This window comes from Danio rerio, chromosome 14 (assembly GCF_049306965.1).
Source record: "Danio rerio strain Tuebingen ecotype United States chromosome 14, GRCz12tu, whole genome shotgun sequence".
NCBI lineage: Eukaryota > Metazoa > Chordata > Actinopteri > Cypriniformes > Danionidae > Danio > Danio rerio.
Window position 1 is genome coordinate 11,866,045 of NC_133189.1, and position 9,137 is coordinate 11,875,181.

The window sequence follows — 9,137 nt, forward strand, 5'->3', positions numbered from 1 at the left end:
TGTGAAGTGGACCAGTCCCTCCTGCAGCCAAACAGCCCCACAACATGATGCTGCTGCCCCCATACTTCACAGTTAGGATGGTGTTCATAAGCGTGTAAGCTTTCCCCTTCGTCCTCCAGATGTAACACCGCTCATTATAGCCAAACAGTTCAATCTTAGTTCCATCAGAGCACAGGACATGTCTCCAATATTAGTCTTTTTCCCAGTGTAATTTAGCAAATTGTAATCTGGCTTTGTTGTTGATTCTGACTTGTTGATTTTCCCATGTTGTTACACAAGGAAGCAGTGTGTGTTTAAGGTTTTCCTTCAATACTATTCTACAGTTGTGCCTCCAATTAACTCAAATGTTGTCAATTAGCCAATCAGAAACTTCCAAAAGCTTGACATCATCATCTGAGCTTTTTCAGAGGCAGAATAATCTTACTGTATGTACACTTGACTTTCAAGAAAGGTTATAACTATTTCTCAAAAATATCTCTCATTATTCTGCTATTAAGCAGAACAGAAACAAATCTGATCATCCTAACTTACCTAAAAAATAAGTTTAGTCTCATTAACATCTGAGTTTTTTCAAAAAAATAATTATGTGCCTTTTTATAAAGTGTATGTAAACGTCTGGTTTCAACTGTACGTAATCTAACAAAATCTGATTCTACCTGCCACATGTTGAGGTTTCATAGGCCCCGCCTTCATCATGAACGGTTCTCCTCCCTCGAAGGCCATGATTGGGTCAGCCGGTTGACTCTGCCCACTGTTCCCACTGTGATTGGACAGCTTGATTATCTCCTCAAAGTCTGCTGCGTCTCCATTGGAGGACAGTCCATTCTGATGCTTAGTGGGCGGAGCTCCGTTAATGACCGGTGCTGCATCCCAGGACAGAGCTGAGGAAGACACACAAACGGGAAAATAAGCAAAACATAATTCATGCAGCTTCATTTCAATTTCAATTCATGCAGCGTCTCGATTACCTCATTGGTGATTGGTTTGTCGCACCAGTATGAAGAGCTTCTGACGGATTTCTCTGTATTACTGCAAGACGAGAGGAAAACAACATTGTATTTTTTTATTTTAACCCTACTTACATGATATTAATAAAAGAGTGATTTTTAAATATTCACAGTACTATAAATAGATTTTTACCGCTGTCAGTGACTCTGCCATTCACTTGAGTTGGAGTTTTAAAATCTTTCTGCAAAGAAATTAATAAACCAGGTTAATTTCCTTTCATTGTGTGTGTTTAAGATGAATTTATGAAACACACACACATCTCACCTGTGCTCCTGCGTCACTCTTACGAGTCCTCTTCATGATTTCTTCCAGACGCTAAAAATGTAAACACAAACGTTAAACCAACAGAGCTGAACTAAAATCTCAAATACAATTGAAGACAAAATTTTGAGTCCTCCTGTAAAATTAAATCTTTTAGAAATATTTCCCAAGTGCTATATTTAACAATTTAAAAAAATTCATTCATTTATTTTCCTTCAGTTTAGTCCCTTTATTTATCAGGGGTCACCACAACAGAATGAACTGCCAACTTATCCAGCATATGTTTTACACAGCGGAAGCCCCTACAGCTGCAAAGCAGTACTGGGAAACATCCATAGACACTCATTCAAACACACTAAGAACATGCAAACTCCACACAGAAATGCCAAATGACCCAGCCGGGACTCGAACCAGCGACCTTCTTTCTTTGAGGCGAACCACTGAGCCACCGTAATGCCAGATTAGAAGTCTGCGGGGCCCGACCAGATTTCTTGCAGCGTGGGATTAATTTCCGGATAAAGCATGGGAGCAGTCGGTAACTGTTGTAATTTGAACGGGAGCCGGCGGTCTAACAATATCACTCCTAAGCGAGCGAGCACGCCTATGTGTGTGTGTGAATGAGAGAGCGTGATGCTGTGTTCAGCTTGATTGGTGGACTTTTATTTTACCTTCTTTCTTTCCAAGCATTCCAGCTCCTCCTTCTGGAAGTGTTTCTCTCGTTCGATCCTCTGTTTCTCTGCTTCCTCTCGGGCTTTGGATTCAGCCTCTTCTCGCTGCCAAAGACACATAAAACCACATCATACATTCATTTATTACACATCTCTAAAATACCTAAAGTCTAGTGCCATGTCACATATGGGACCCCACGTTTGGCTGCTTAGTGTGGTCCAATAATGTCGTTTCACCATGTCCAGTCAGCTGCTTCAATCAGCTTTATCAGTGGTTATCAGCTGATAGATATGGGCCAGTAGGGGCCTTCCGCTCAGTAAATGTCACTCAGAAGGCTGTTATCGCCCATTCACATTGTTAATCAGCTATAATAATAGAGAAGAGTCCAGATCTGTTTTACATCACTGTGACGGTTAAGGTAGGGGTAGGCATTAATGAGTTCTAATTAATGGGAAATTTAAGAAATAATATGATCATCATAGTAAAAGCTTAGAGATTATAGACACACATTCTTCTCCGGCTGTTATTAAGACTGCTGGCAGCTGCTAACACAAAAATAGTCATCTACTATAGGGCCCATGGAAAGTTTCTGGAGCAATGAGTGTCGCAGAGAAAACTAATAAAGTCAATACACAAACATACCCTCACTGGCCACTTTATTAGGTACACCTGTTCAACTGCTCGTTAACAAAGTGAACGCTATGAAGATTGGAAAAACGTTCCCTGGTCTAATAAGTCTTTATTTCTGCTGCGACATTCGGATGGCCGGGTCAGAATTTGGCGACAACAACAGGAAGCAGGGATCCATCCTGCCTTGTATCAATGGTTCAGGCTGGTTGTGGTGGTCCATTCTTTATAACAAGTGTTAACAAGAGCAATAACACACCATGTCATAAAGCGTGAATCATCTCAGATTGGTTTCTTGAACACGACAATGAGTTCACTGTACTCAAAATGGCCTTCACAGTCACCAGATCTAAATCCAATAGAGCACCTTTGGGATGTGGTGAAACGGGAGATTCACATCATGGATGTGCAGCCGACAAATCTGCAGCAGCTGTGTGATGCTATCATGTCAATATGGCGCAAAATCTCTGAGGAATATTTCCAGTACCTTGTTGAATCTATGCTATGAAGGATTAAGGCAGTTTTGAAGGCAAATAAATAAGATGTACATAATAAAGTGGCCGGTGAGTGTAAACAAGACGAAAAAATATTATTTGTTTTTTTTCCTGCTGTTTCTGTTTCAGCTCGATTCTGTCCTTCAATTGGCTTGAACTCTGGATCGCTGTAATGTAATCAGTGTGTCAATGAGACCGCCCGGAGTGAATGAAGGATCGCCACACAGCACGACTCTGCAATCCTGCCTGTCACACCAGCAAACTGTTTACATTCCCAAACTGATCTAGAGGGTAACTACATCAAGACATTCAATTCACATTCAGCAAATATTCGTTTTGATGTACAGTTGAAGTCTGAATTATTCACCCCTGACTTATTAGCCCCACTGTATGCTTTTCCCCAATTTCTGTTTAACGGAGAGCAGATTTATTCAACACATTTCTAAACATAATAGTTTTAATAACTTATTTCTAATAATGACACGCCATGAAGATAGTCCATAATATTTGACTAGACATTTCTCAATATTCAGCTTAAAGTGACATTTAAAGGGTTAACTAGGTTATTCAGGCAAGTTAGGGTAATTAGGCAAGTCATTGTATAACAGTGGTCTGTTCTGTAGACTATACAAAAATATTGCTTAAGAGGGCTAATAACATTGACCTTAAAATGGTTTGAAAAAAATTTAACTGTTTTTCTTCTAGCCAAATATATATAAACCATTAAACAAAGCAACTCGTATTCAAGCGAAACGGCTGATGGAAACATGCTGCGAGAGAGAGCACATTTAAATACAGAGGTCCAAAATACAACACATACAGAGAGTTTAGATGCAAATAAATGCACCACACACACACATTAGCTTATCAACAGCAACCCAAACAGCCCCACAACAAACACAGTCAATTCTCAGTTGTCTTTACACATTGACCACTGGCTTTTGGGAAATTGTTCAATGAGGCTTAATAATAGCCAGATTTATACTGACACAACATACTGTACTGCTGGATGGGAATTTAAAGGTCAAAGATTAAAGGCAAACATGAACTTTGCATCCAGAGCCTCATCAGCCAGTTCAGTTCAGACTTTGGGATCAAATAAAAATAAAAATCAGCATTATTTATGGGCTTTTAATATTCTTGTAGTATTTATTAAATGCAACACAGCAATTTTTCTATGGCGATCTTTATCATTTTAAAACTGATTGCTTATTCAAGTTAAGCTTTTAATCTAATACTCGATGTTCACTTTTTATTTTAATTGTAGTTTACTGCAGGTATTAGTAATCTTGCTAGGTTTTCTTGCAATTTATGTTTAATATTGAATTATATTTATTATATATTTAAATAAGTCAATCAATAAGTCGATCATGATTTCATAATATGGGTTTACGATCTACCTAAAATCTTATACAAAGGTACTATTGGATATTTCAGTACTTATATTAATTTAAGTATGTCTTAAACTCAGACATTTCTCACCTTTCTAAGACAAATCTGACGGAAAACACTTGAGGGAAAAACCTGAGGCAAGACTTGAAGCTCTAAATGATAATATTCATCAAATGAAATGCAACCGGAGAGCAGTTTTTGTGGACTCTCTGTCACTCATTAGTATCCTGTTCGCTGTCATGCCAAAATTGATATAAGCCCGTCTGGCAGCGTCCACTCCTGCCATAACTCACCTTTTATCTGTTATCAAGCATCTAAAAATACAGCTCCTGAGATGAAGAGCATCTGACAGTCAGGGCTAATGATGAAACTTCTGCTCAGACAATGATCTGAGGACAGCAGAGATGTTTACGAGCGAGCTAAATGCTGCATTGTGTAGCTATATAGTACACAGATGGCACTGTTACTTCATTGTGCTTAAATATCTCTCTGAAATAACGCAAACACTCTCAAAATGCGTAAAAGAGTATTAAGAGTTGAGCATGATACGATGGGAATACTAGCGTCCATTGTTATATACGTTAAATGTCGCCTACCCTAATGTTGTCTTTTGGACGGAATGCGTCAACAAATCCGCCATTTTAGTACAGGGTAACGCTCCTTTGAAATGAACGCTCCTTTTAAACGAGCGCCATCTAGCGGTCACATAATCTAATGACTAAATATTATGAACTTATTTTATAAATACATATAACTTGACATTAACTTTTTTTCTTACCAAACCCACTGGTCTTTTTCACAAGACAAATTTTTATTGTTGGAAAGAGACGTTTTACTTGATTTGGGTCATTAAAAAACTCCGACTACCAATATTATGATATAGGTTGCCTATATCTGCTGTATTCACCCTAAAACTTACAGTAGGTTGACATAAAACCAAAGACAACACCCATTCTTGTCTTAAGATATTTTAAGCAATTTTTTGAATAACAGTAAGTTAATGACATGGTACATATATAGTAAATCTGCTGGTTTTAAACATACAGCATAATAATAAATACAGGTATGTAACAACCATAACATTACTCTTATGTCTTAGGACAAATATGATTAACTTTTGATTACCTACACTAAATGCTGACTATTGAAGGTACATTTATAACAACTATTTATTTGTAGACTACTGTATTATCAAACCATGTTGCATACAAATGCATTCAACAGACTTAAATGACAGTGTATTGCTGTAGAGGACAAATAAAACACGAGACAGGTGTTTAGGAAGAGTATAGTTTATTTTGTTTGACCTGCAAACTTATCTAAAACAAGACAAACTCTCAGAAAACAGACCGGAAACATTATGATGCGCGCGCTCGTGGAGATAACCCGCGGTCGTCTTCAACTGTTGTCTTCAATAGTCCATCTTTGCTCAACAACTCATCTGAAAAACAAAGCAAAACATTACAACATTCAGACAAAGAGCAGAGAGCATAGAATCACCAAGAGGCGATACTCTAGTGCAATTTGGGAAACAATAACGCGCTTTTTGAATACATTAAATAAAAACAAAGCCGCTGTTTGCCATTGCGACAGCAATGATATCCAATGCACGAGCGATCGCTTTCACTTCAAAATGGCGGAATCTGTTGCTCTTGGTCATCCTAGGCTCTTTGCATAGTTATATCATAACAGTTATCATGGTTTCTATTTCAAACTATAGTAAACTAAAGTTTGAAACTATAGTTTAAAATAGAAGATGAGTGGGCCTCGCTACTCCCACCCACCATAACCCTCGCAGCGAGGTCCCACTACCGGCCCCCCGTGTTTCCCTGAGGGTCCTCGGGGGTTGTTTGTTCCCTGCCTAGGGCTCAAAGGCCGCCTCGCCCCAGGGAGTGCACGGAAAGACCGGGCGCCAGGCCGTGCCAGTATTCACTGGATGTTGCTCGGCGGCACATTTCGAGCAACAAACACGTAATATTCTTCGCGATATTGCGTTTATGTACGCAAACCGCAAGGAACTACAGCACAGACGGGCCCGGGTGAAGCATCACGAAGCGGACTTCGTGAGTTTGGCGTAGCTCCACTCGTACCGTCGGTATTGAACTCACCTTGGTCAAGTACAAACAGCTACACCGGGCGAACTGACAACGCTGACTGAGAGCACACGAGCTTTATAGGAATGCATATGCAAATTTTTACAAGGCACGTCACTGTTGTCTCGTTGTCATGGCGAGCGCTGAGGAGGGCTCATCTGATTGGAGCACAGAGACGCGGAATTTGCGTCACGGCTAGTTGCCGTCTGCTGTTGACAAAAATATCTTAAATATAATAAATATATATTTTTACATTTTTGGTGCTGTGTAATATTCTGGGATGCAGTAGAATATGGAGACAGATGAATATAATTGGATATATGCCGAGCTAGTGTTGTTCCCATACTTATTAACTTCCGGTGACCGGTTATTATGAGGTTTTTTTTCCATTTTATACGGTTCCTTTTACAGCATTGATGTTGTGATGCAATTAAAATACATTCAGTTAAATAAATTTTGGCATTCATTTAGTTGTTCAAGCGTAAAACGAGACAAAAGACCCTTTACTCGCACTCGCCCGTCAGAATCGGCAGACTAGCGCAGACGCTCCATTGAATACAATGAGGTAAAATAACTTAAATGCTCATATTATAAAGACATGGCGGGGGAAATATAATTTAATGCAGTGCTTCTTGTACAATCTGAGACCTACTTTATATCGGATATCACTCCACCAGTGGAGATCGCTGATTTTTAAAGAAAACAGACCTTAAAAACGTGCAGATTTTTCCTTTGGCATACAGTTCGCCGGAAGCGCTTAACCCAGGTTACTGGTAAATTAAAAGTCCTATTAACATGCTTCAGCATATACCCTTAAATCCCAGATTGTCTTTCGAAAAAGAGTACGGGTTTAACCCCGCCATCCTGGCCAAATTTACCCACTGGCCTCTGTCCATCATGGCTTCATTTCTCTGTCTTCTCTCTCTGTGGTGTGCGGTCTGGTGGAAAACGGCTGCTGTCGCTGCATCCAGGTGGATGCTACACTGGTGGTAGATGAGGAGATTGCCTCCCAATAAATACCAAACTAGCTAAATTTAATAACAATATTTCCCCTAAATGCTAATTTTGTACTCAATATGATGAAACACTAAAGCATTTATTTTGGGAGTGTACTTACTGTAAAGTGTTTTGGGTTGACTTTTCCAATTTCATTAAAAAATTCTTATTTCCAAACTTCTGTATTTCCCCAAAAAATTGTATTCTTTGGTTACTCTCTGTGTGTAGATCCTTCTCATTGAACATTTATTGTTGATTTATTGTTTTTTTATAGCAACATTTTACTTCCATATATGTTAATTTTCAAAGAAACACCCTTACTTTTTTATTTTCAGAAAGGACTTTGAAATTTATGTCAACTCTTTAAAAGACTCTAACAATTACACTGCATGTAAAATACTTTCTTGGTGTAAATCATTTAAACTTGTTTAATTTGCTGGAATTCTATTTATGTAACCCTCTTTGTCTCTTTGTTCATATTATATCTTTGTAATGTTCTTTCTTGCATTAAAAAAAAAAGTAGATGAGGAGATTCCCCCTATGTGTAAAGCGCTTTGAGTGCCAAGACAAGCGCTATATAAATGTAAGGAATTATTATTATTATTATAAAGCACTGTTCTACCATCATGATATAGCCAGACTAAAATGAAAATCACATTATTACGATTAGCTTAAACTACAGCGAACACTCCACTCTAGACAAACAGCCCCTTTCATAAAGATTTAATTCACAGGTCTGTCATAATCAGGCAAATATACATTAACATACAGAATATCGGCCTCTTCTGATGCGACACACGTTAAATAACGCAATAGTTCAAGACACACGTTTGCTTTTTTTCTCTACTTAAAAGAACGATAACAATACATCATAACAAGAGCAACAACAACTACAACAATAATTCATATCATAAAGATAAGCCAAGTTGTCTTTTCTAAAATTCAATATATAGCGACTCTTTTAAGGTGCACCACATGATCGGCAGGTGACTTGTTAAAGAAACTCAACAAATGTTGCACCATGACACACACAGTGAAATAGACAGAGACTTTTTGCAAACGTTGTATATGTATGTAAGTGTCTCTTTAAGGTCGTCTTCTGGCACTTTCTCCAGAGCGCGTCCGGCTCGGCTGTGTTTCTAAAGTTAAAGCAGTCTGTTTTTGTTGGTTTGGCACACGTCAGGGTGGAAGCGGTGGTAGAGTAAGGCTTCTCTTCTTCTCTATATCCAGAAGACTCTGATATCTCATCTCTCACAGCACCTCTGCAGGAAAACAGCAGAAACACATGTGAGAAGATGATTTATTGAACTATTAAAAGCTTGCCAACAACATCTATGACTGGTATTATGAAACTGAAAATAGAGACACTTTGCAGAATGCCAAGGCTGCTTTTTTCAGTCATTCACACTGTCCTAAAGTCAACAAACTGCAGAAATCATCAGTTTCATGCATGGAAAATATCAGCTTGGAGACTCTCTTAATCATCCTTTATACATTATTTTCAACATTTTATTTTAGGTTCAGTTTAGTTCAGTTCAGTATAATGTAAATGTCACTGCTGAAAGACGAAACACTGGAAAGCAACTCCACTGGTGAC